This window comes from Electrophorus electricus, chromosome 13 (genome assembly GCF_013358815.1).
Source record: "Electrophorus electricus isolate fEleEle1 chromosome 13, fEleEle1.pri, whole genome shotgun sequence".
Taxonomy (NCBI): domain Eukaryota; kingdom Metazoa; phylum Chordata; class Actinopteri; order Gymnotiformes; family Gymnotidae; genus Electrophorus; species Electrophorus electricus.
This window is the reverse complement of record NC_049547.1, coordinates 16,033,041-16,060,197: the sequence shown is the minus strand read 5'-3', so window position 1 is coordinate 16,060,197 and position 27,157 is coordinate 16,033,041. Positions and strand designations below refer to the sequence as shown.

At 49.2% G+C, this 27,157-nt stretch overlaps 1 protein-coding gene across 2 annotated transcripts in view; it reads right to left on the bottom strand.

Moving 5' to 3' along the window:
• The window catches only part of bcl11ba (BAF chromatin remodeling complex subunit BCL11B a), a 48,285-nt gene that overhangs the window by 7,150 nt on the left and 13,978 nt on the right, over positions 1–27,157 (bottom strand). The window lies entirely within an intron of this gene.

Below are 27,157 nucleotides of genomic sequence, written 5' to 3'. Positions count from 1 at the left end.
GAGAGTGTGTGTGTGTGTGTGTGTGTGTGTGTAGTAATGCGTGTTAGGACAGGCCTCTTTGTTTGGCACCACTCTGTACCTTTAACTACACATGACTAATTGAGGCAGCTGCAGGACTGCTGCGCAGGTTCCGCAATGCAAAGGGGACTCGTTACCACGGCAGCACAAACAAGGCTTCTCTGGTGAGTATACAGTGAAAAAGGATGCTAAACAGTCAGACTCGCTCCTGGGAGACTGCTGGGATTGGGGGGGAAAAAGATACACTGAGTGGAAATGGTAATTGTGTACTCGGAAACGAGTTTCATTTATTTATTAAATGAAAGCTCGGCGTTCTGACCTAATGCGGCAATTTAAGATACGCGGGAAAACATATGCTGCAATAATTGTTCGGGTATTTGATTCCGGGCCTGGGTGTGTGTGTGTGTGTGTGTGTGTGTGTGTGTGTTTTCGTCGAAAGCGTGAGTGTGCGAGCACGTATGCAGTGAGAACAATGGGACGGCAGACAAGCGCACACACACGCGCGTTCATCTGAGAGGAGTAAGGACGTGGCTGGTTCGCGCATGGTCATTGTGCGCGATGAAAAAGAGCAGATCACTGAATGGCTCAGGTCGGCCCCGGCAGCCGATGTGTGTTGCTAAAGAAAGGACGCCTTATACAGACAGGGGAGGCGAGAGGACCAGGCTGAGCAGCCAGAGCCAAGAGCACTGCCACAATGCCGTTTAACCACACTGCCATTATGGGCTCCGGCTTTATTCACTAACTCGGCTCCATTAATAGACAGCTACTGCTAAACACAAGTTCGAACTTGCCAGGTTAAACACGCAGAGATTTAAATTAATGCAAACATTTGCACGGAAAAAAAGAACACGTTTTGTGTACAATGTATTCATCTGCAGTTTTAAATGTTTTATCTACCTATATTATTTGCTTTATAAACAAGATTTTCTTTTTCATACAACCTAATAGAATGGCTTATGTTCTGAAATAACATTGCTCCTAATAGTAAACTAATGTTTCATCCTGTAGCAGGATATGGGCATGTGGCGGTGGGTCCATTTACAGCCAGATGCAGAAAAGCAATAATGAAGACGCCCAACCACAAAAGTAATTAGCGCACCGTATCATGTATAATATGTAAATATAATTTCTGAAATTAACTAGCATGACTATTAAAGTTATGTTATTTACGTTCTGTCTGCAAAACGGATGGCTCTGTCAAAGACCTTCTCTTGAGAAAGAAATATATTTTTAAAAAACGTTATCTGAAGAAAGACACACTTATCAGACGCACTTGAAGAGACTGCCATTGCTGTTATTGTATGGCTGATGTGTGTTAAGGAGAGTTAACAGCACTGCTGTACCCTTTGACTTAATTACAGTGGACAGAGCATACGCTTACACACAAAGGCCAGTCTTTACACACACACACGCGCGCACTCATATGCGCACGCACACTTATACATTCACCCCCCCCCACCCCCCACCCCCCCCCACCCCCCACCCTCGGTGTTGTTTTATGGCAGAGGCTTTCAAAGGCTAATTCTCCATGTAAATGAGGCCCAAAAGTCTAGAAAACAAGCTGCCTCGTTCTGTTTACCAGGCTCTGTCCTCCGCCTGAGCCATTGCGTGCGTGCGCGCGTGCGCGCTTCACTCTCTTCTAAACTGCTCGGCTATAAGCGCACGGGCCAGCGGCGCTACCTCAACTTCTCGCACGCCGACCGAAGTCATCGGGGAGCCGAATGTTCATTTCTGCCGCACAATTAAGACGAATCAGTGGCCACTGGCTGGAATGGTATTTGTGGCCGTGCTGCAGGCATACAGGCGTGGGTTTATTGAGAAGTGTTCAGCGCCTGCCCTCCCGGGGGGATTGGAGTCCAACGCAGATGGCAAATAAAGTATACTGCCCGAGGCGAGAGCACATTATGCTAATTCTAATGTCAGCTGTACTTTAATATACAGCTCTATTTAATCACCCCATTATTTCACATTTCCATATGAAAAAAAAAAAAACAACGCGAGAGAAGGGGAGAGAAGGAGAAAAAACCCGCAGCACTTCTCTGGCTGCTAGCGGCCGGCCAGGGTTGGAGCTCCGAACCATGCTGCACTGTTCTTTGTGTCAGCGTGGGGCGCTGTGGCATTGCGCCAGGGAGGCCGTGCACCAGCACACGCACGCACGCGCGCTCCCGAGTATCAGTGCATGCACGCATTATAAACACGCGAACACATGCGGGAAGAGCACATGAAGAAACATCCATGCACAGCACTTGCTTATGCACGCAGTTCCACCATTAGCAAGAGACAAAGGAGGACGAAACGGCACGCACAAGCAACGGACCGCTCCAGCCTGGCACTGATGGGAGACGCGATCTGCACAAAAAAAAAACCCAAAAAAAACAGAGCCTCGCTTCGCTCGCGACGCGTTTGCTTCGGTGACACTGACTGATTTTACCACATGATCGCTCCGATTCATCACACCGCTGCATTTTCAGAGAGCGTCGCGCATGCTTCCTTACAAACGTGGCGCACATTCTGCTGTTGCTGCTGCTGCTGTTGTTTAATGCTGTAGAGAAACCGAGCTGTTGAGTTCATCAGCTAGACCCAGCTGCAGGAGGAGAGGGCGTGGGGGGTGCGAAAGCGTTTGTTAACAGTGTGTGTTCGCCACGCATGCCGGCCCTGATTCCATTAAAGAGAAATTACTGCTACTAACACTCCCAGCTTGAGACGCAGGGCGAGTCTCTTCCACCGCGCATCTGCCAGGTTCAGACACACGGAGTGAGGAGAGAAATACAACTGAAGATGTCGGAAAAAAGGCCAGCAGCTCGCTGAGATAAGATCGTACACCGCTGAAGAATTTCGGACTGACTAGCACAGGAAAACCCGTTCCACGCCCGGGACTTTTTTGTTTAAAGATAGAAAAAGAAAAGCCGTCATATTCCTCCTGTAATTCTGCCGTTAGTTAATTATAAATCCTGCCGATTTGTCAAAAACATTGACAGAGGCCTGATCAAAAATGACACCTGAAGTTCAGCTCTGTGGCTTTGATAGTCAATTGTTATTCATACCATTAACAAGATTTAAAAAATAACCCCCTGAAATCATTATTCCATCCCAACTTAATCCCAGAAAGAGAGAGAGAGAGAGAGAGAGAGAGAGAGAGAGAGAGAGAGAGAGAGAGAGAGAGAGAGAGAGAGAGAGAGAGAGAGAGAGAGAGAGAAGGGGAAAATAACGTTCTCATTTTTATTCATTTTGGCGGATTGTTATATATTGTCACTGTAAGCCTCAGCGTGTTGTGTTGCTGTTTTGAAAGCGAGGGATGCGGGGGGAAATGAGAAAAAGAGAACGAGTCCCCGAAACAAATTGTAATCGCGAGGACAAAGGAGCATAAATAAATAAATAAATAAATAAATAGAAATCTCCTGGAATTTCACATTTCTAAACAATGAAGGCTGGTGAGAAACAGAGAGAAGGAGAGCAAGGTTGAGGGATATAGCATCCTTTAATGAGGTGCTCATTGGCTGACACTGGCTTTTACTATGGGGACTTCATTTAGGCTGTCATTAAGCTGTTATCTAGCGTAAAGAATTTTGCCGTTCTGTAAGTAGCGTGTTGGGTCTGGAAGCCTTTTCTCTCTCTCTATTAGTGGAAGCGTGCCTCACTGGCCTGGACTACTGCCTGTGTTTTGTTTGGCTGTAGTTCACACAGTGCCTTGGCAAGGGGCTTGTTGGATGGCTTACAGAGGAAAGAGGGAAAGAGGCGTGCGCAAGAGAGAAAGAGTGAGCGAAGGAGGAGGAGAGAGAGCGAGAGAGAGACTCAACTCGCACACGGTAGCTTGCTGGACCTCTGAGGGAGCCTAGTTTCCTGCTTTTGGCATTTACAGTTACAGCATCCAAATTTCCAACAGAAACTCCTGTCATAGTACAGTAAAACCAGATCCAGACGAGGCAGGAATAATGCCTGGCCCAGACGCCTCCAAAACACAAGTGCTTCATCATGTTTCTTCTGGCTGGAAACATTTTCAGTGCTTTAAAAAAAATACAAATATTTGTCACTAAAAACAGGATAACTGTTTTTGCTGGAAAAAAAAAAGATCAGTTTAAAATGCTAAATTCAAGGATTACAACTCATGTATGTACACACACACACACACACACACACACACATACAACAGATGATTTGAAAGACTTAAAAATCCATTTATTTCAGTTAAATGTCATTAAAACTGAAAACCTACAAATCTAGACCTTCAAGACTGAAGGCACAAGGGCTTTCAATAAAATGTGTCCTATTGTTTATGCTTCTACTTCTACACCTTACAAATTAAACATCCCCTTCTGATCCCATGTGGTCTTTCTCCCGTTAGATTAAATGTGAACAAAACTGACTCATGACTAGAGCTCGTGTATCACCAGACGAGGTGCATTACATGTTGAAATGGGAGAGGGAGTCTCTGGAACAGAGAAAGAGCACAGCTGAATGTGTGAGGGCATACGGATTTCTAAGCTTTATTAACACAAGGCCTCAAACTCACAGAGCTCCTCTCTCTCTCTCTCTCTCTCTCTCTCTCTCTCTCTCTCTCTCTCTCGCTCTCCCTCTCTCTCTCTCCCTCGCTCTCTCTCTCTCTCTCTCTCTCTCTCTCTCTCCCTCGCTCTCCTCGCTCTCTCTCTCTCTCTCTCTCTCTCGCTCTCCTCGCCCTCCTCGCTCTCTCTCTCTCTCTCTCTCTCTCTCTCATGCTTTTTTATATTGATTAAGTGAAGTCTGGCTCTTAATGATAATTTACAGGGACTACACACCATGGGTCTCTGGATGGCTATTCCATGGAATGATTATTAGTGTGGACACTCCGCCTGAAAATTAAGTTAGATTCTCCTCAGACAGATATGCAGAAAGACGTATGTCCCATTAATTAGGGCTCAAGCTGCCGTTTGCGGGCAGAGAAGAAGGCCCCGCTAGGCGGCAGCGTCTGGCAGCAAAGGAGCGGGCACTTGCCTGTGAAGAATCGTCGCACGCCTCTGCTCAACCAGATGAGCACATCAAACGGAGACGCAATTGTCCATCTGAATGAGGTGGCTGGGGGGGGGGGGGAATGCCGGGAGAAGGGGGAATGCCGGGAGAAGACTCTCTCACATGCTCTGCTGCATCGAGCCGCGTGGCACAGCATCAGAGCGAGCAGTCAACAGAGGACAATAGTCTATACATGCAGAACAGTGCGTCCCTGAAATCCCAGCAGGCATCCCACACCTTCTACACCGCCACCCCCCAACCACCACCACCTTTTGGTAGCACAAAGTGAACACCGTTTTGACAAACACCAACAGAATTACAACCAGAAACTGCCTTTAATTGGTATTCTTCCATTGAGTATAAACACAGGTATAGTCTAAACTGATGTTATGACTACAGGATTTCCACACTTGGACTGGCCTCTTCTTGAGTAAATTAGGGCTGCATGCATACAGTATCCGTGGCCTGCCCTGTGATGAATGCTATTGTACCATGAGGAAAGAGGTGGGTGGTGCTGAGAGAAGGCGCGCGGCATTGTGGGTGCTCCCCTGCTGTTCTTCCCTGGAGTACTGTGATGTGTGCTCTTCAAAAGGCCTCGTGTCACTGTCGCTGCCTCATTTAAAGTCAGACTCCCCTGAATTAGCATCTCACAACGTCTTACAGGATGTGCCATATGTCGTCCAAAAAGACAATGCTTACAAATAAATTGGCAGGCTACCCATGTGGCCCCCCACCCAGATAGGAAAAAAAAACAAAAAAAACAACCGAAGGAAGACAAAGCTGTTTTTTTAATGGCAGAAAAACAAATTCAAACGCAGACCATATATAGATAGATAGATAAAGAGAGAGAGAGAGAGAGAGAGAGAGAGAGAGAGAGATACACACGTCACATCACATCACACCTCCGGTAAACTAAGAGATAGTTTAAACCAAGATGGCAATAACGACCGACCTCATATCAGTGAGCAGTGGAGGGAACGCGCGAGGGAACCCGCTTAACACCGTGCAGCAAACACGCGCGGATGTTTAGCGTGCGCGTGAACTCCCAATTCTCTCCGGATTTCGGGCAGGCCTCGCGCGGGAACGTGACATCTCAAAGCCCAGTCGCAAAGCGCAATAACAAATAAAAACGCTCATTACCGAATGATTTCGGTTTGCTCTATGATTCAATTTGCAGTAATTACTGAGGCCCGCGCTAATAAAAAAAAAAAAAAAAAAAGCAACAAAATGCGAAGGTCAACTACCAGTTAGGCGTGTTCATTTTCATCTCAATGTATTCATCCTCGGCGCCTAATGGCCCAATTTTCTCCCCTCGCTCTTCAATAAATATCGCTGGAATTACAGGTTAAATAGCTAAATTAAATCATGGCCATTACGCTGGGCTTGTACGGCTCTGTGAGGAAAGCAGGCTTACCACTCCACGCACAATTACTGGGGAAGTGCCAATCGCCACAGTTTACGACGAACGTCGCTGGTGTCAAGGCCATCAAATTCAAACGCTCGTGTTCCGCACAACTAAGTAAAAGAGATGTTTTCCGGTGCTTCATCATGCACTGAACTTTAAGTGCAAAATGCGAGACAGATAATAACGAAAAAGCAAGCGCGGAATGTTCTTATCGAATTTTTTTTAAAAACAATTTAATGTTTGCATTGTGGTCAAATCTCTTCATAAACATTTCACTAAAGGTGGTTAACTGGAAGCCTGACTACGAAGGTCCAGCTACTTGAAGACACGTTCAATTAGCACGCGCCGGTCTGGAGACGGTTTTTAATTGCTCGGGATGAATTCGGTTCCGTCTGATTAGGCAGCGCGCTCTAATGACCGGGGCTGCTTATGACAGCTGCACGAGGCGCGCGCTAGCGGGGGCTGCGAGGTAATTCATGTAATGACTGCGGAGACTTAGGAGAGGAGACGGCTGCTTCGCTGAGTTCATTCATCGCCAGCGAGATCTCCAAACGCGACAGCACTAGGCAGTCCGTTTGTGGAGACCGTCTCTCATTATCCCCCTCCTCAGTCTTCCCTGCTTAATTAATTTCTTAACCTTTGAGTTATTTTGGGGGGGGGGGGGGTGGCGTTCCTGGGCTTTTCATGCTAGAGACCAGTTAAGGGGAGAAGGAGAAAAAGAGAGACGGGTCACACGGGATACCAAATCCCACTTCAAAACTGGACATCCTGTTAACCAGGACTTATTCAGATAACCTTGGAATATCCTGGGTGTTAGAAGCTTCCTCCTTTAAGCCACAGCCGCCCCCCTTTGAACTGCCTGCCGTTCTCACACTAAGGTTCTTAAATTATTGAGGTCGAGATTGTATTCATTATATTCCGTGCACCTTCAGCTTCGGCGAGCGGTCGCAGGGGCACCCCAGCTCCGCAACCCAGGAGCGTTCCGGAAGCTCGGCCAACGGAGAACCAAAAAAACAAAAAAAACAACACCAAAAAAAAAACTATAATAATACCAATGCAGAGCATGCTGTGGATCAATAATGCGAGGAAGCCATTAAGCACGCAGAGCAAGGCACAGGACCGTGGAGTGAGAGCGAGTCTGTAGGCCTGGCCCCTAGCTCCCCCGCCAACCCCGAGCACAGCCAGCGCTACATATTTGATGGAGTCAATGTCACGACAAACTGATTTGCATTTAGAACAAAGATGACACGAGCCCTAGGCACACGGTTGCCTCCTCCCGTCCGGCCCTGGCTCGTAGAAAGTTTCCTGACATTTCTTGCATTATTAAGCCAGGGGCTTCATTACCATGTGTGTGATCTGGAAGTCTCCCAGGCCTCTGATTCCTCACCTTGAATTGCTAATGTCTTGTTTATGACTATCATAGCAAATCGGAGGCAACAATTACATGCAAATCAGCTCGTTGGCGCATTGTGCTGGCTGCGAACAAAGCGGAGTGGAGTCCGTCTCGCGTCCGCCTCACCTAAGTGCGCAGCCGGAGCCGAATCCACTCGCTTTTACGTACTACGATAATCTCGCGTGTCTGGTGCATAAAGCCACTCTGGCTCTCAAAGGGCTTCTGCTTCAGGGGGTCAACGGCAGCGGCTGTACCCGCAACTCCCCTCCGCTATGGCGGGGGACACGCGAGATCTCGGCACCGCCGCGCCCCTCTGGGACGCTGGGCAGGACCCAGGGAGCACAGAGAAGCGGCAGAGCAGGGAATTATGGGTGATTTACTAAGTGCAAATGAGGCGGCAGGATCTAGAAGCAGCTGTTTTTTTTTACAGCCTGCTTGACATGCTGGTGCAGCGCTGGAGTGGACAGCGCGCGCGGCTATTTCCCACACACAACATCTGCTTTGCATTCTCCGCCTCCAACTGGCCAAATCCCCGACTGGCCACATTCAGTTCAGGAGGATAAAACATAGTTCTGCAGTTTGGACAGTACCCCAACCTCCTTAACCATGCACGAGCACACACACACACACAAACCTCCAGACATCTATGTAGACAACCGCATTTTGCCATCCGCTTACGTACTAAAGGCTTCCATAAGATTTGCCCTTCAGCTGTTTATTTTTAATAATGTTTTTGTGACCTTTTTTAAGATCAGACATTTATATTTAGAAGTATGTAGGATAGTAACATAATGTAATAACGCTGTCCTTTCCAGTCCACTACAGTCGTGTGCTGAGGTTAATATTTTGCATATTACACAGAAGCAGGAACCTCTTTTCCTAAAGCCCTATAGCCTCGGAGCACTTGTGGTACACTCTCCTATTTGCTCTCATAGGACATTCTTTATTTTCATCTCTGACACAGAAAGTCTGTGACCATGAGCAGTGACATCTATATGAGTATCTGTGTTAAAGCTTTCCTTCTGACTGACAAAGACTAAAGTCTCTTGCTCCCTCTCTGTCTGTCTGTCTCTCTGTCTCACTCCTTCTGTCTCTCTCTCTCCATCTCCTCATGTGAGATTAGAAGAGGCAGGGATTAAGCAGGTCGGTTGGGGGGGTGGGGGGGTGGGGTAGAAAGTGGGAGGTAGAGGGGTGGTGAGGTGGGGGGGGGGCATTATTTTTTTATGAATTTAAACTAACACTGAGCAGCTTACCGAAATCAGAATGAATTAAATTCATTACCCTTCGCCCGGTGACAGAAACGCGGCAGAGCTGAGAGAAGAATTAAGCAATTCTGTCCAATAAGGGCATGTCACTCCAAACCAGCCTAGGGAGATGTGGAAGGAGTGTGTGTTTTTCGCGTGTGTGTGTGTGTCGGCGAGCGAGAGAGAGGCTACATGTGGAGGGAGAGATTTAGAGAGTTAATGTTTGAGGATCACGTCAGAAAGCCATGGCCCACTGGGTCACAGAGGAGAGAAGATTCTAGGCCTTCATCCTCTCCACAGCTGTGGGAAGGTGAATGTCTAACTGTCATCGCCAGTCCACTGGATTTATTCCAACCACTGAACATCAGTGAACTGAGCTGTCAAATAAGGTTTAAAATTATCATAAGTATGTGTGTGTGGGTGGGTGTGTGTGTGTGTGTGTGTGTGTGTGCGTGTGTGTAAAAAAGGTGGGGACTTTCAGAGTTTATGGATGAGGGCCACTAGTTCATATAGAAGCCCTATGTCAGCAGCTCTGTGTAAAAAGGCCTGTGTCATGTTAACAAATTAAAAGGATTAGAAGTGAAGGTGCCAGACATGGCTTAACTATGGCGAGAGGCTTGGCCCGGTCAGCATGGGGGGTGGGGGGGGGTGTTACTGGGCTATAGGGTGGGCAGGAAGCGGCCAGGGGGAGGGGGGTAATCCCAGCCTCACTAATCCTGCCATACACCACGCAGACCTAAAAGAGAGGCTGTCTCACCTGCTGCAGCTCTCTACCTGCCCCAAGAATCCAAGCAAACCAGCAAGTCAGGAATAAAAGTGTGCTCCCATCCAAACTCCCAGAAGTGGAAGGTGTGATTTATTAACGTCCTCTGGCTGTTTTAGGTGCAGCTAAAAAGTCTGATGTTTTTGCTGGACCCGAAGCTCCCGAGGGCTGCCGAGGCCCCGGCAAACGCCGCGAACGCAGGCATCCGCCGTAAGTCCAGTGTCTAATTGGCCAGCGGTGTTGCTTGTTTGGCTGCCGTACGGTCTACTTAAGAGAGCCGCGTAACGGTGCATCGGTGCATCCAGCATGAACGCACCATAAGCCAGGTTAAAGCGGAAAGGCAGGTTCTTGGACAGCCTCTCGGGTCCTCAGCAGCCCCTGGTCCTTTAGCAAGAGGGTCCACAGTGGAGTGTTCCAAGGGGGCGTGTCTCCCCCATCGCCCCTCCGGAGCTGCCACCCTCTCTCCCAGCTGTGATGTAACAAAAGCACCGCTCCACCGGCCAAGCTGGACTGCCAGCACAGACCAGACAGCGTAACCTGTAGCGTCTAGCCGTTAACGCGGAAGCCCCCCCCCCCCACGCCTCACTTCAGCTTTGCGAGCGATATGAGTTGGGCTTTCATCCTCGCCAGGGCCCGGCTCTGGGGCTGCCGCACCCCCACCATCCAGGGGTCTTTGCGGCTGCAGGCTGGTAAAAGATAGGCCGTCTGGAGCTGGCGTCTGAACGAGATGTCCCTGAAGTCAACAACCCCCACGCCCACCCCACCCCGCCAACACACACACACCATCCCTGTGATTGCTTCTGCGAATCCCTTCGGGTGGCCGCGGTGTGGCTTAGGGTCGGCGGGGCTCCAGACGTACAACCAAGAAATGAGGTTCCCCGCCGAGGCCTAGCAGAATTATTTACGTAGCACACGCCCGGTCGCTGGAAAAACGAGGGGGTGAGAGAGTGAGGGAGAGAGAGAGAGAGAGAGAGAGAGAGAGAGAGAGAGAAACAAGGATGAAGAGAAAGAAACAGTGAGAGAGGAAGAGAGAGAGAGAGCTCTGGGTTTCCAGTGGCAGTAGAATAAAGGACAGCATGGTGATGTTAGCACCCTATAAGTATGCAGAGGTTTCATTCAGCCTTCTGGTGGTGTTATTACCTTTCAAGAGCTCTTCATTACTATCAAACGGAGAGCAAAGCAATGGGCCAGAAAAGGCCAGCAAAACACCAGCACAGGCAGAGCAGAGCGAGAGCAGCGCAAGAGCGGAAGGAGAGCAGAGCAAGAGCAGAAGGAGAGCAGCGCGAGAGCAGAGCACGAGCAGCGCGAGAGCAGAGCATGAGCAGCGCAAGAGCAGAACATGAGCAGAACGAGAGCAGCGCGCGGCAGCCGCCTTGACGTGTGTCAGCTTACTGGCATTTGGTCCTCCAAACTGATCCTGAGGACAGCTTACACCGTGGGAGGGCAAGGTGTGTGTGTGTGTGTGTGTGTGTGTGTGTGTGTGTGTGTGTGTGTGTGTGTGTGTGTGTGATGAGGCTAGGTGCATGCGCTCTGGTCCAGGTTGGTCTGTTTATACTACGCAAGCAGCCAGTGGGCTGTGGCCTGGAAGAGAAGATCCAGACCAGGCGAGGGTTGGGGCAGGGAAGCAGCAGAGCCCTGGCAGGGGGCACCTCCTTTCCAAACAGGCCTTATAAGGCTCTGATTGCACACAAGCTGCATCAGACTACACAGGGGAGAGCTGAGGTCACACACACACACACACACGCACACACACACACACACACACACACACGGGTACATGGGATACATGGGTGCACACACACCAGGAAACATACATGCACACAGAAGTGAGGCATAAGGTGCTTCCTATCTTGAGATTCTTTAACAAGCACCTGTAAAGCGTAATCAGGCGTACCAAATGCATCCAATAACAGGACCGGCCGCCGCAACCCGACCCGTCTGCACTTCCGGCCACACAGGGACCGGCCGGAAATAGAACACCAATTACACCATCACTCCATTTCACCTGCATTCTGCTCCATGGCTTTAAACACAGAATGTGGAGCAAAATAAAGACTGGAGGCTTTTTATAGACTGCGTGGGGATTTTTAAAAAAAGGTCCAGTGAGACAGACCAGGCGTGGGGGTTCGGCCGGGGGGGGGGGGGGGGGGGGTTAATGAAGTTGTAAATAGCAAACAAAATATAGAGGTGTGTGCTCTCCGGAAGGTAGATGACAGATTAGCTCTACCCACCTCCTGTTCTGTCAGATACAATAATAAGAGCACTTGAGGATCCTGGTGTCTATAAACCAAATCCACTATTTGTCAGGATAAAGAACACATTTCTTCACTGGGTGATTAACACAGAGGGCTTCATTTAATGTGCCAAATTGGAGTCAGTGTCAAAGAGACCACAGAGAAGACAGAACAATCCTTGCCAACACGTCAAACCTCTCCTAAAATGCTCCATGCGTGCCATATAGCCATCTAACCATCTGACCATTTTTACTTGAGACAGTCAAAATAAAACGATTTCTAAATGCTAAACAAGATTACGAGAGTACGGAGCTCTCCTGTTTAATTCCCCGGCGGGAAAAAAAACAAAACAAACAAAAAAAAGAAACAAGGTAGAGGGACCTGAAAAGAAAGGAAGCTTGGGGGGAAAAAAAAAAAAAAAGCCCGGCAGAAAGTTCAGTGCTGGAAAAAGCACGTCAGAACCGTAAACGGAGGAGCGGGTGGTGCTAGAGGGGGCTATGGCATTCACACAGTACGCCTGTCTCCAGCCTAACTGGAAGCAGGGCCTCTCCCGTAACCGTTTCAATCTGTTTTCATTTGCAAGAAACAGAGCTCTTCCAAACACCCCCTCCTCAGCCCCTATCTCTCGTCCACCCCGGACCTTCTGTGTCGGAAGGGAGGACTTCAAAATTCCACTGCTCCGTCCACGACGGGGGGGAAACGGAGACGCTTGCACGCGACGGCTGGCCCGGGCCGCTTCGAGATGCAGCCGCGACAGGCAACCGCAGGTGGCGAGCATACGTTGGTGAATTTAATTAGGCCGGTGCGTCGCCGCCATTAATAAGGCTAATACGTGTTTTGAGCAACGGGACCGAGACGTGTGCGTCATGCTGCGCTTTACATTTTCCACACGGGTCAAGGTGTAAAACGCTGCGTGGGGCTCGCGAATGAGACAACGAAGACAAAGGTCTGCCCGCGAGAGAGAGCAGAAGACACAGAGAGAGAGAGAGAGAGAGAGAGAGAGAGAGAGAGAGAGAGAGAGAGAGAGAGAGAGAGAGAGAAGGAGGGGCCAATGCAAAAGAAGTGGAAAAATCTCACTGACAGCGGAGTGTTTCCTGGCACTGCCTCACCGAAGAAGAGTCTTCAGAAACTCGCAGGAGAAAAAGTTACCCGTTTCATTTGAGCGGATTCGCATCAGTGAGAGTTAAAACGGCGTCCTGCCGCTCGGCTGTCGGCGGTCTGCTGCGATCCGTCGGAGGAGCTTGGCAGAGGACATCAAGCGGCAGAGCATCGGCGAGACAAAACAGGGAAGAAAACGACAGACAAAGGCCATTGTTTCAGACGAGGGGACAATTGCCTGCTCTGTTTTAACCCGCGCCGGCCGGAAATTAAACGGGCTGAGGGGGTGGGGAGACATCATCCTCCTGCATGCGCGCTGTCTGTCGTCCCTCAAGGCGGGTTATTGATCTCGTGCAGAGGTCGGACCCGGACTCGGACGCGACGGGTCCACAGGAGGAAGGAGATGGAGAGAGGCCAGGAGGGTCCTGCTCAGGGGGGTGGGAGCGGCAGGGGTCTGCATGGCACAAATTAATTACACGTGCGTTTTTGGATAAGGCACGCCATAACGATGCCCAGCTGGGCCTCCCATCCAGACTCCCTTTAAATGGAACCATAAAAAGCTGGGCCTTTCACCATGCCCTTCACCACGAGGAGTGGGCGCTGTAAAAAGGGCCATGCGACGTGCGCGCGGGAGCACGGTGCAGGGGACGTGCCAGCCAAGAACGTGGCTCAGCCGGTCCTGCCCTCCTGCACTGTGCCACCGGTCACCCGCTTTTGGAACGGGGCGAGCGGGAGCGTCGGCACGGCGCGTTACTATAATACGACCTGATGGTGTGGCCGTACTGAGCAGTGGAGTGAAGGACATAAATACTGCCGCTTAGACCACTGCCTGCTGGTTTCAGTGGTAGACATCATATTCCTTGCCCACCTGCCTAACCGATCCAACAGGGCCAATTGGCATCACCGCCATCTGAGCTCGACGCTTAGCCCCACTGATTAGCTTTAACGATGCTCATTTGACCCCTCTGATTTTTGTCAGATTTCTGGGCTCGATTTTCCAGGATCTGGGCAACGAGCAGAGAGAGCACTGCCACGTCCAGACCATCTCTCAGCCGCTGAGAGCTGCCGTCTGGCCGTGAGCGAGCGAGAGCGAGAGCGAGAGAGAGAGCGCGAGAGAGAGCGCGAGAGAGAGAGAGACACAGCACTACAACTCCAATTAGAGTGGCCCCATGCACTGGCCTCCATTTAATTCAATTTCTCGCGCTACCTCTCACTTTCAAATTAGGCAGATGGCCAAACCCAAGCCAGCGGCATGAGTCGGAACGGCATCCCGCTCGGTGCTCGGAGGGGCGGCGGGCTGCGGGTGCAGCAGCGTTTCCTGCCGGGGCCCCGCAGACTGTCTCCCTCCGGAGAGGAAGAGCCGTCGGAGGCACGCGGACGAGGACGGGCCGGACCGGACCACGAGACCTGGGCGGGCCCGATCCGCCGTGCGAAACGAAAGCCAGCGTCTAATTAAAGGCTGGAGAGGTGCGAGCGAGCAAAAACTGCTCCAACCTGCAATTTTCTCCCACGGGCCTTTCATCTCCTGTCTCGCCTTCAACCGATGCCAACCGCGCCACGCAATGGGAGCGGGGGCAGCTTAAAATACCTCCACACACTCCTACCTCCCTTCTCCGAGTGCAGCAGCCCGATTCCCCCGGACTCGGCGGCGGCTCTGAGGAAGCCGGAACGGCGCTTTTAGCGTTTCTCACTTCCGATGGGAGATGTTCACGACTGATAGTTCCTCTAGCTATCCGACGAATTAGCATGCCGGCGGGCTGTTCTGGGCTTCCGACAGGCCACAGACAAGAGCCGCTTCTGTCGGGCGAAATATCATCATCAGACGTGCGTCGGTTCCGCCACCGAATCCTTATGTAACGGCTAAAAGCTAATCATAAAAGTCTGATTGATTTTAAGGCAGCGGGGACTCTTTAAGCCATGTTTCCCTACATGGCCTTGTTGCACAGATCAATAGGACCAATGTGCTCCAGTGATTACATTTTTTTTCGGGGTGAATAATTCGATGGCGTTCGGCGGGCACGGCGCACTTCGATAAAGCAGCGGGGTAAACACGTGGGCCTAAGCCCATGATGAGAAATCTGATTTTTAGTGGAAGCAGACACACACACACACACACACACACACACACACTCACTCACGATTTATTGCCCCACTGCACAGCCCATGCCGCATTTGCAATAAATAGAAAAATAACACAGCCAGTCACTGGCATATTGTCCCATGATGGGAGGAACATTAAACGCTACATGCGTGAAAACAGAAACGAGAGCCTGACAGGACGGGGAACAGGGTCGACGGCGCTCTCGGCCCCTCGCTGAGAGAAGCGAGCGGGCTGGACGGACTGAGGGAGAGTGGAGGGGTTAAACCAGCGGAGAGCATCTCCCCGCGTGATGGAGCGATGCTGGCCAGCCACCCGCCTCTTCAGCTCATGCTTTGATGAAGCGCTTTCCCCAAAGTCCACAGACGTGAGCAATTACTGCAGGAGAAGCGCGATTACAGGGCCGCCGTACGCACACGGGCCCGGCATTCTCCCGCTCTCTACGCCCCTGGGGGGTTTCGAAAGGAACAGACGGGGACAGGAGGAGAGAGAGAGAGAGAGAGAGAGAGAGACGCAATGACCACAGAAGACAAATGTCAATATCGCTGCATGCACTCCGGATTTAAGTGTCTCACGTCACGTCTCGGTGTGGGCAGAGTGTCTGGGGTGTGCGTGCCAGCCGTTAGCATGTGAAATTGGGAGGCCTTAAACCCTCCTAAACAAGAAGCTCAACACGCCTCCACCAGGCAACGTCGCCCCCGGGCACACTCAGGCGAGCACGACCCCCTCTGCCCCGCCTCGCTTCCCTCGCCGGCGAACAAAACCTCCGCCTCTCATAATTGGGCTCCAGCTCGTCCTGTAACCGCGCCAGCCTCCGGACACCCCCCCCCCCCCCCCCCCCCCCCCCCCCCCCCCCCCGCCCCTGCCGGCATCACAAACTCCGCGTTATTCCGCCGCTGGCCACTAATCCTCCCGGCTAACAGAGTGAAAAATTAGCCCGGGCTAAGTGGTGATTCCTGCCGCTGATCTGCGACGCCCCTTCCGCGGGACACACGCCCGCGCGCACACACACACACGCACGCTCGCGCGCGCGCAAACACGAGGCTGGAGAGGCTCCATTAGGCAGTCGGGGGCTTAGAGCGGGCGAGATGGACTAATTCCTTCAGCCGTGGCATGTCGCGGAGCCCGAGCGGCCCGGGGGGACCGCGGGAGCGGTGGCGAGGAACCTACCCTAACCTGGTAATCCCATCCTGTCCACTGCCTTCAACACGAGTGCCATTGTCTGCGACTCCAATCCACTCTCGCCAAAGCCGGCTTTAGCTAGCGGTGTAGAGTACCGGCGGCCGGGCCTACACAGGGCTCTGGCAAAGGGGGTTTACAACGCGTCTCCCACCTCCACCCCACCACCACCACTTTACGAATTCAAATCTCCACGCTGGTGAGGCTATCTCGCAAAAAAACAAACAGTGTCAGGCTGACGGAGCTACTGTAACGACACAGAAAAGCCGTGTGGGGAAGGAGATCATCGGGACGGGAGCAGAGACTGCAGCCAGGGCCTCCGAACGCGGCGGGGAGAAAGGCAGGCGTTTGGCAGGCCCCGGAAAAAGAAATATATATGTACAAAAGGAAAGAAAGGAAAAGAACGAAAATAAAAACAGAAAATCCCACCGTGTCATTTCTGGAGAAGTGGTTTCAATTCTTGAACCTTAAGAGGATTCGAAAGGAGAGAGTTACCTTGGATAAATCGGGCAGAGCGGATCACTGCCGAGATCTGCTGCCGACGGTGACGAGGAGGTGGGGAGGGGGGGGTTAAGCATGGGGGGGGGGGGGCAGAGTGGTCACCTGGAGGGCTGCAAAAGTGCCAGTGTTCTGGTTTGTCCCCATGATGAGGAGAGACTAAGATGCAAAGATGCGGTCATGCCATAATACCGCAGAGTGGGCGTATTCAGAACACACCTCAGTGCTGTATATGGGTCACGTCATCCCCTCACTGCTTCACGTGGACCACGTCAACTCCTCACAGTTTCGCATATGCCAAGTCAACCCCTCACTGCTTCACGCGAAACAAAATCGGCCCCTAACTGCTTCACGTGGGCCGCGTCAACCCCTCACGGTTTCACACGGATCACATGCGACCTCTCACTGCCTCACGTGAAGCAAATCAACCCCTCGCAGCTTCACGTGGGCCACATCAACCCCTCACAGTTTCACTTGGGCCATGTCAACCCCTCGCTGCTTTAGGTGGGCCACGTCAACCCCTCAGTGTCACGTGGGCCCAATCAACCCCTCGCAGCTTCACGTGGGACGCATAAACCCCTCAGGCAGCCAAGAAATTCAGTTTCACAGTAGACAGACATAGTGCACCTTGAACCTTTACCCTTGCACATAAGAAAACCCAGGCTACGGGTCACCCGTTTTTGCACCAAGCCAAAAGTATTACAATAACAAATATTTATTTAGGAAAATACTTTGATGAAACCATTTCATGAAACATTTCTTGAAATGTGAAATTGTCAGAATCACCTTTTTGGGTTTTTTTTTTTTGCCCCGAGCGAACCCCTGCGACCTGACCGCGTGTTCCTCCGGGCCTTCTCCACTGGGCTGAGCCAGGTGGTCGCACCGAGCCGCCCTGCACCGCTTGCTGCACGCAGCACCTCCATCTTCAGACCATCGCGGACGACACTCACAGCGCACCAGTAACTCTCGCTTCCAAAACGCGATGATGCCAGTCATTCAGGAGGAACCCAAAAAATAAGCTGTATTAAATCATTTTTAGGGATCTATCGTCGTAGTAACACCATTTCTGTTACTTGTTGTGTCGTCTGCGACACTTTTATTTTTAACTGTTGTCATCTCCCCTTGACAAATCCAAGACTGAGAATGACTAAGGCTTCTGTTTTAATCCAAAAGACACTGCTGCACACACATTCCCACTTACAGTCCAAACAAAAGAGTAGGCGTGTGTTTGCCCCGCGCATCTACCCCCGTGCGTCTGCCCCGTGCATCTGCCCCGTGCCTCTGCTCCGGTGCGTCTGCCCCACTCTCTCTTCTATGGGGTGCGGTGTGAACTGGCTGACAGATTAGAGGCGATGAGATTGTCTTTAAAGGTTTAAAGGTGACGTGCGTTTTTTTGCCGCAATTATCACAGCGCTGATGACACACATGTCAGCATTTAAAAGCAGCCAGGTTGAGGCAGATCCAGAGCTGTCACTCCGTACCACACCCCCCCAACCCCCCACCTCCACCTCACCCCCCCCCCCCACTCTCACGCCTGCGCTCGTGTGTGTGCTAAGCGTCTGTGTGCTCCAAAATATCTCTTTGTTTTGGAAGCGGCCCCAGAATCTTCACGCTAGCTCTGTGTTTAATTCTGTCTTTATACCAAAATGACGAGGAGACCACCAGTTTATGAAAAAAAAGAAAGAAGAAGGAACACACACAGACACACACACACACACACACACACACACACGTACACAGCTCTCCTTAGGCCCACAATCAGGAAGACACACGTGCATGTACGCAAACACACACACACACGCACACAAACACACACACATATGTACAAAGTGCCTTGTGATGCTTTTGCCAAACCACAAGTGAGGGACCAGAATTCCACAGGGTGAATGCTTGAACTCAGCAGGGTCCTGACAAACTTGGGCGGGAGCGTGAGTGGAAAGGCATCGTCAGTTAAAGGTGTACAAACCGACCTGCTGGAATTAAGGCAATTTCCTCGAGACTCCTGAGCCGCGGCCTTTAAAAACATAAAACACAGAGTCATGAAATCTAAGTGTGCTTTCAAAAGACGCATGAAAGGCTTCTTGCGTTGGTAGACGGCACAAAACGACAGCAGCGAACGTGTAAGAGAAGCGTACACGGCAGACTGAGAACAGCCCTGCTACTCTATACGCTTACAGGGGAGGAGAGGGAACAGAAAGGAGGAGGAGAATCCGACTGTTCTGAAAAGATTCCTCATTCAAATCCGGCAAATGGGCGCTTGCACTGCTGAGGACAGCCACCTTGTTTTGAATTAAATAAAGTAAACAATGGATTTGAAATGCCTGTCTGCAATTGAGGGGGTATTTTACTCTGGGCGCTTTGTGATGTTTCATTACACAGAACTCTTTTCATATACCTCTCCCTCTTCTTACGCCAATTACAGGAGCGATTTGAGTGAACGCTAAGAGAGCGGCGCAATAGAGAAACTCTCGCAAACGCACTGTCGTCTTTCTCCCAGCTACATCCCGAGCCCTCCTCTCTCTCCTTCTGACCCCCTCCCTAACACACACACACACACACACACACGCACACACACACACACACGCTCACACACCCCCACCTCAGCAACCGCCGCCACCGCCACCAATCACAGCCCTGACGCCAGGACATCAATTCTCGCAAGTCTCAGAAAATTACCATGCATGAATGCAAAAAAGCCTGATCAGGAGTAATTAACACGGCTTCATATGCAAATTTTATTAATGCAGAACTACAAAGTCATTATGCAAATGCAACTTTCGTCAAGCCTCTTGACAAATATTCAGAGCTCCAGCCAGAGAACAGGTTTCTCTCCCTCTCCCCCACTCACTCTCTCTCTCTCTCTCTCTCTCTCTCTTAGTCTGTGTTTGTGATTCTTCCACAGCACAGAGAACATACAACAAGAATGTTAAGTTATTTTAAACTTAAGAATTTTCCCTTTTTAAATTTTCTTATGGAACTTTACATTTGAGCAATAAGGCGATGATGGCCAGGCATCAGCAATTAAAAAGCTGGCTCTTGGTAATGACTGTTTGGCTTTGGAGCGAGGTAATGAACCTGTAATTCTGGGGAAAGTGGGAGGGGGGGTGAAAATATGAATATGCATGAGGCTCCCTGCCTTTGATGATTAAAGAAAATTTTAATATTTAAATGAGTGCATGCAAAGTGATTAACTGAAAAAAGCAACGAGGCAAAAATTTGAAAAGGATTTGAAGATGCTAAGAAGTACATAGATGCGGCTTTTGCTTTTTTACGCTCTATTAATGGCTGTTTTGCTCTCTCTCTCTCTCTCTCTCTCTCTCTCTCACATACACACACACACACACACACACACACTCTCCTTGCTCTTCCTTTTGCTTCTGGATTCAGCCCAAGAGGGAGGCTTTGGAAAGCATTTGAAGCCCGGAGTAAAGGTGGCGCGTTGCTGAATTTTAGAGTAGTACGGATTAAGCACGCAGGAGGGAGAAATTAAAGTCTGCGCTACCAAAGGGGAGTTCTGTAGCGAGGTGTAGGGCCATCTAATCTCCGTAGGAGAATGTCTTAGCAGAGGCAGGAGAGCCCAGGCCGGGTAATCAAACGCCGATTAGCAGACGCATCGCTTAAAACAGCCCCTCCGCTACGTTTGCTGCATTTTCTGAGGGCTTGGACCAAGCTCCGGGCGGGACGCGGCGCACGTGGGGATGCAGGCGGCTGAACTTCAAGTAGGCCAGAGCCGAAGCAGATCTACAAAAGGGGAGAGGTGGATGGGCTCTGTTTCGGGTTTCGGCGGGGCTCGCTGGGCTCTAGTGTGAGATCATTTGCAGAAAAGCAGCACAGGCGAAACCTCTTCACACATGTTTGTTTGGGCAGTGGGACAAGCTTCCCTGGCACCCGTACAGGTCCATTAACTATGCATCAAGACTTCATCGCCATGCCGACATTTGATTAGTGATGCAAGGAAGTCAAGTAGAATAAAATAATAATAATAATAATAATAATAATAATAAGGTCCTATGTCAGGACATAGCCAACAGGTTGAGTAAAAATGAAAGAGGAGTGAAGAAAGTGAATGAACAGCAAGGGTAGAGAAAATGACAGATGACAGAAAGAGAGAGAGAGAGGGAGAGCGAGAGAGAGAGAGAGAAAGAGAAGCAAACGGATAACTAGACAAAAGTGGGCAATTACCACCTCAAAACGGCGGCTCAGTCTGGGCTCTCCTAGCTCATTGAAAAAAAAACAAAAAAAACAACAACAACAACAAAAAGATGAGGAAGATGACCAGCAGGAATAATGGCTCTGAAAGAGCATGTTAACTTAAAGACACATTCACCTCGGCACCTAATCTCTGCGCATTGGTTCTATCACGGCGTTTGGCACCGTGCTGTGCCCCCACTAAGCGTTTCTGAATTTTAATTGGAAAAAGGCGTGTGTGTCATATTATAGAAGCATGTTTTCAATATCGCTCTGCCTGTGTTGCATCATTATTTAATGAAAAGTCCCCTCAGCAAACATGCTGAATCTGAAGCAAGAAATGTACTCTCAATGTTCTCTGCTGTAAGAGGACGTTAAAATATCTGTGTGTGTGTCTGGGTATTAGTTCCAGTGTGTGTGTGTGTGTGTGTGTGTGTGTGTGTGTGTGTGTGTGTGTCTGTGTGTCTGTGTATGTGTGTCTGTCTGTGTGTGTGTGCGCGTACTTGTGATTGTGTTTGGGTATTAGTTCCAATGTCTGTGTGTGTGTGTGTGTGTGTGTCTGTGTGTGTGTGCGCTTACTTGTGATTGTATTTGTGTATTAATTCCAGTGTCTGTGTGTGTGTGTGTGTGTGTGTGTGTGTATGTGTATGCATGTGTGTGTGTGTGTGTGTGATTTTGTTACTTTTAACAGCTTTGAAACAGTCCTGTTTAATAACCGTATTCCACCATATTAACTCCCATCTAGCACAGCATTTGTCTCACTCTCCGATATTCTGATATTTAATTAATGAGAAATAACTGAACACGGATTAAAAAAACATACAAGTACATACACCATAAACAAATTACGCTTTTTTGTGGTGTGCATGCTTAAAATGAATGATATGTGGTGCACAAGTGTTCCTAAATGTCTGCGTGTCTACCATGTTTCTAAGGCGTATAGACCCTGGGAACAATTACCTACGTGTCACAGCTTCTACTTCACTACATCAGAACAGGTTTGTGTGAATTCAGTCAACAGCTGCGGAACCTGCACTCGCTTAGATGTAGCAGGCAGGGCAGAATGAGAAACTGATTTACACATGCACACACGCACGCACACACACACACACACACACACACACACACACACACAAAATCATACAATCACACACGCACACAATCACATGCAAACGCCCATGCACACCCACGCACACATACACATACGCACATGAAATGGGGGAGACTCCAATGACACAAGGTTTCCCGGGCAGCCGCTCAAAAACAGGTAGCAAAACATGACCGGGAAACAGGAAGTTCAACTGTCAGTGCCATCTCCATTTCACTGAAGTCAACACTTTTTTTATTGTGCAAAGGTGTTGGGAACCACAGCCGTGACATACTGCTCACACCTTAAAAAGGTCTTAAGCCTGGTCCACACAATCAATCCCAAAACGATTTCTTTTGGCCTACTTTTGTAAAATAAAACATGAAAAAATAAATGTTGATGCAAAATAGGGACGGTGGGATGGGAGAAGCAGTGTTTTAGCTCCTGTGGGTTTATCAGCTCTGGTGGAGTTCGTGTCCGGAGAGCACTGGGGTCCTAGTGTGAGCCCAGAGCCAGCCTGGGAACAGGCGGCAAGCCGGGGTCCTCAGAGAGAGGCTGTGGAAGATGGGAGCACGTCTGAGGTAAATATCTTTATAAATACAGCATGTCTCATGAAATATTCACCACAGCGATCTGGCGAGCCAAGGGTCAGAAATAACGCCCCTTGTCATTGCACTTGTAAGACGTGTAAAGCGGGGGCGGGGGTGGGTTGGGGGGGTGAATGAACATTGTAAGACTGACAGGAACAAGGCCCCATCTCAACTATAGTCCCACTGATGTCGCCGCTTGGTCCGCTGCTTTTTCTCCGGCGACAGAGTGTCAATGCGGAAAGGGGGCTGGCAGACTTTAACTAAAGTTTTTTTTGTTGTTCAGCTGTGATTATATTATTTCCAGCATTTTGATCCAGTGGACACACTGCCACTTTGTAGCTGTCTGGCACATCAGTTAGCATCCATTTGGTGCCCTGAGTTCCCGTCCAGAAATGAATGGCTCGTTGTTTTACGCTGTTTTCTTAAAATTAACAGCAGCTTCTCCTCGAGGTTTCCGGTGACAAGCGAAAGCATGTGGCACATTCTGCCCCATGTACGTTGGGTTAGCATGAGTGAACCCATCTATGCAGTGGATCGCCACAGGCTGAATCAATCAAGGTCAATCTTGGGGAAATCTCTTCTGTTTATTTCCAAACATTTCGTTTGTGCAGCGTCTCTGCAAACCAGCTGCGAGCGCAGCGCCACTTCATGGCAGGATTCAACACACCTGGGCTTGGTGGAAGCCAGATGTAGTACGCATTTTGACCTTAAAACCGACTCCAGATTTGTTGAAAGTCGCCGTTGCACGTCGTTTTGCGACACCAAAAGCATTGTTTTCCGTGGCTCCGCGAAGCTACATTTACAAAAAGCGGCCGACGCAACGGCTTAGCTCTGCACACAGCTCCATCCCCGCTGATCTCAGCCTGCCGCTTCAAAGTCTCGAATGGAACGGCAAATGACGTCTTCTGCGGATACCGCGTGACGCGTGGAGATGGTGGCCAACGGACCTTGCTTGGCCTGGGTTTCGTGTTTCAGAACACGTTTCGACAAGTTTGCGTAGTTGCATGCTAACATGATCTACGTCTTTATCTATTTCAGGTTCATAAAATCTCAATACAGTGCCTTACAGAGTTATTTTTTGCATCATTGGTAAAGATGAACAAATAGGGGGGAAGAAAAGCTGTGAAAAAAACATTTACTGTTAATCTCCTTGATCTTGCACTGAAACTGTGAGAGAACCTAACCTATTCGATGAAAAAAATTCACAAAGATTTGTTAGTTATTGGCAGCACCCTCTACCCACTGTGCCTAGATAACGACACCGAATCTTCCCTGATAGAGCTGGTTGAGGTGGTGAACACATCTGAAGGGATCTGTGACCATTGCTCCAGACAAAATCTCCCCAGATCCATCCATGTCCATTTCACCTCTCATACACCTCAGCCAATGTGTTTTCATTAGGGTTTAGTTCAGAAGACTGAGCTGGTCACTGCAAAAGCCTGATGCTGTGGTCAGTGAAACATTTTGTGTGTGTCTGTGTGTGTGTGTGTGTGCGCATGTGTGTGTGTGTGTGTGTGTGTGAAAATGCTTTGGATTACTGTCCTGGTGGAAGATCCATCCCAGAGTCTCAGCCTCCAGACAGAGGCCGCCAGATTCCGACCTAAAGTCTCCTGGTATTTCACGGTGTTCATCATGCTACATATCCATGCAGCAAGCTTCCCAGGGCCTTGGGAAGAAAACCAGTGGCATGCCGCAGATCCAACACAGCACTTTCCAGTGGCGACTACAGCCCTTTCTGAGCACCCTGCTATCTCATCCTGCATTTGAAGATTTGCAGTGTAAGGTCAAGCAGCTAAACTTTTTTTTTTTTTTTTGGTAGGCTCTGTTACTCATATTTACCAAGGGTGCCAGTACCTCTGGAGGGCATTGTACATTTTCATTGCTTTACAGCTTTCTTCCATACACTTAAAGAAATCGCACAAAATAAATTTACCAGCACGCATAACACTGTACAGCAATTCCAGTTCCACTGTGTATTTCCCATTACCGGTTTGATCTACGGTGGAATGACACATCTTGGAGCATCTCCTGCATACACACACACACACACACACACACACACACATACACACACACACGCACAAACACACACGCACACACACGCACACACACATGAGTGAGCGGAGAGATTTAAGAGCTTCCTTTTTCTGGATTGTTTTTTAAACACAGTGGCTGTAGAAGGGTATCCAAGCCATCTCTTCTGTATGAGTTATGACTAGCTCAACATTGCTTTAACTTGGCTGGGCGGCAGAAGATGATCTCTCTCAGTCTCACACCACTTGTGCTCACACACACACACACACACAGCCTTTTCCCTTCGTCCCCAGCAGCAGGTCCTTTGGCTATGCGCAATGTCATATTTTATTTAATTAGGGCTATTAAATATAATTAAATTCCGCTGAAACTTAAGACAGCTAAGAGGCAATAGAGGGTGGTGGTGAGAAAGTCTGTGTCCTGCTGATTATTTAGGTGAGAAATATTGGATTCAAACCTCAAGTGGTTCCTCTTCACTGACTGCCCCATATTCTTACAGATAACATTGACTTTTCACAAAGTGCTAGGGAAATTATCCCTGAAAGGGGGTTACAGTAATTGCTGTACTCTGCATGTTCTTTTATTAATATTTTTCCTGGTTATGGAATATCATCATCACTTTGGTTTCATTATCATTACGGCATTCCACCACTACCATCACATGTGTTTAGTAATTCTTTGTCAGCCCAGCTGAACCAATAAGTTGTTCTGGTGACTTTTTTTTTTTCTTTTACATATCCGTCATTTAAAACTACAAATGAACTATTCTAGCCAGGAAGTGAGGCCTGAAATGTGCCTCTTCTCTTCCTGCTCAGAGCTCGCTGTCACACGAAAGGAGCGGATCGGGGCGGGGCGGGGCGGGGCGGGGGTGGGTGGAGGCGCGACGCGGCACAGGTTGACGTGTGTGAATGGAGCAGTGGAGTTTAAGGCCTGTCAAAACACTGCCAGAGTCAGACAGAGGGAGGAAAGATCAAACTGCAGTGAGGGAGAGAGAGAATAAAAGCCCAGGTCCGCTAGCACACGGAGCTCGTCGGGCGCTAACGGTGCCCCGCTCAAAATGAACTCCCTGATTCCGTACAGTGGCTGCGACCCTGCTACATTCTCGTCCTGCTTAAACTCTTTCACACACACACACACACACACACACAATCAAAAACACACACCCTCTCTCTCCTTCTTTGAAGCTGACAGATGGATGTATTAAAGAGAGAGAGGAAAATAAACATTCATGAAAAATGATTTGTGCTTTGAGAGTACGAACACCACTGCTATTCTGGGGTGGGTGGGGTGTTCTTCAGCATGTCGTTTTCTATTTCGTGTGGAGAACAAATAGGAGCAGGAAGCTTTAGCATAAAAGAATACTTTAACCTTCTGGGAGGCAATTATGAATACAAGGCAACCTGCACGTGTTGAGCTATATGCCCAGGTTGACATTCAAGGACCTTAATCATTTCGGAGGACATTTCATCTCTGCCTTCATTCTCTCAGCCAGAGAGTTTTCTGCCTCTCCAAACCTGAACTAATGAAGCAGGTAAAATTTACTCATAGTAACTGCAATATGATTTAGGAAGGCAAATGTTCATCTTTCATTTCAATAACCCATTATTCAAATGCTGAAGTTTAAATAAGATTAAAAATTATCCACTTCGAACCGGAGCTTATTAAGAAAGCAGTTTAAAATGGAATTTGGCTTATTATGAAAGTAATTTAAAATCGAGAAAGATTGAATGACTTGGAATGACTGTAAAAATAGATTTGTGATATGTGAATATTGTATTAAATACATTTTCATATTTTAATAGGGGCGAAAAATTCTGTTATATGCTTAGCTGCGCAAAAAAAATGCAAAAAATGTTTTAAAAATAAATAAATAATATATTGCTTTCAAAAAACATTTTTAGGTGAGCATTCGCATATTTATTAATACTAAAAACAAAAAGAGGTACTGAAGCCTGACTGCTTAGACACGTATTGTAAACCGGTGAGACGCGTTTTCAGTCCTTACTGCTAACGCGTCGGTGTCTTGTAGTGCAGTTTGAAATGTGAAACTGTTTGCAATGAACCTTTGCATCACATTTCACACTCGACGCCAGCGGCGGCTCCGCGCGCGCAGCGAAGGTCCGGCCAGGTGAGCGCGTGGCTCCGAGCGACGTGGTGCTTCGACTAATTCAGTCTCTGAGTAATACGGGAATTTCGACGGGTGCCGTATCAGTACAGCGTAAACCGTACCCCCGTGCTGCGGAAATCCCCTCACAAAACAATGAGGAAAAGAACGCGGAGGTTAAGAAAGGGAGAGAGGGGGAAAAAAAGAAGACTATTAAAACCGGAATCGGTGTCATAAGCCG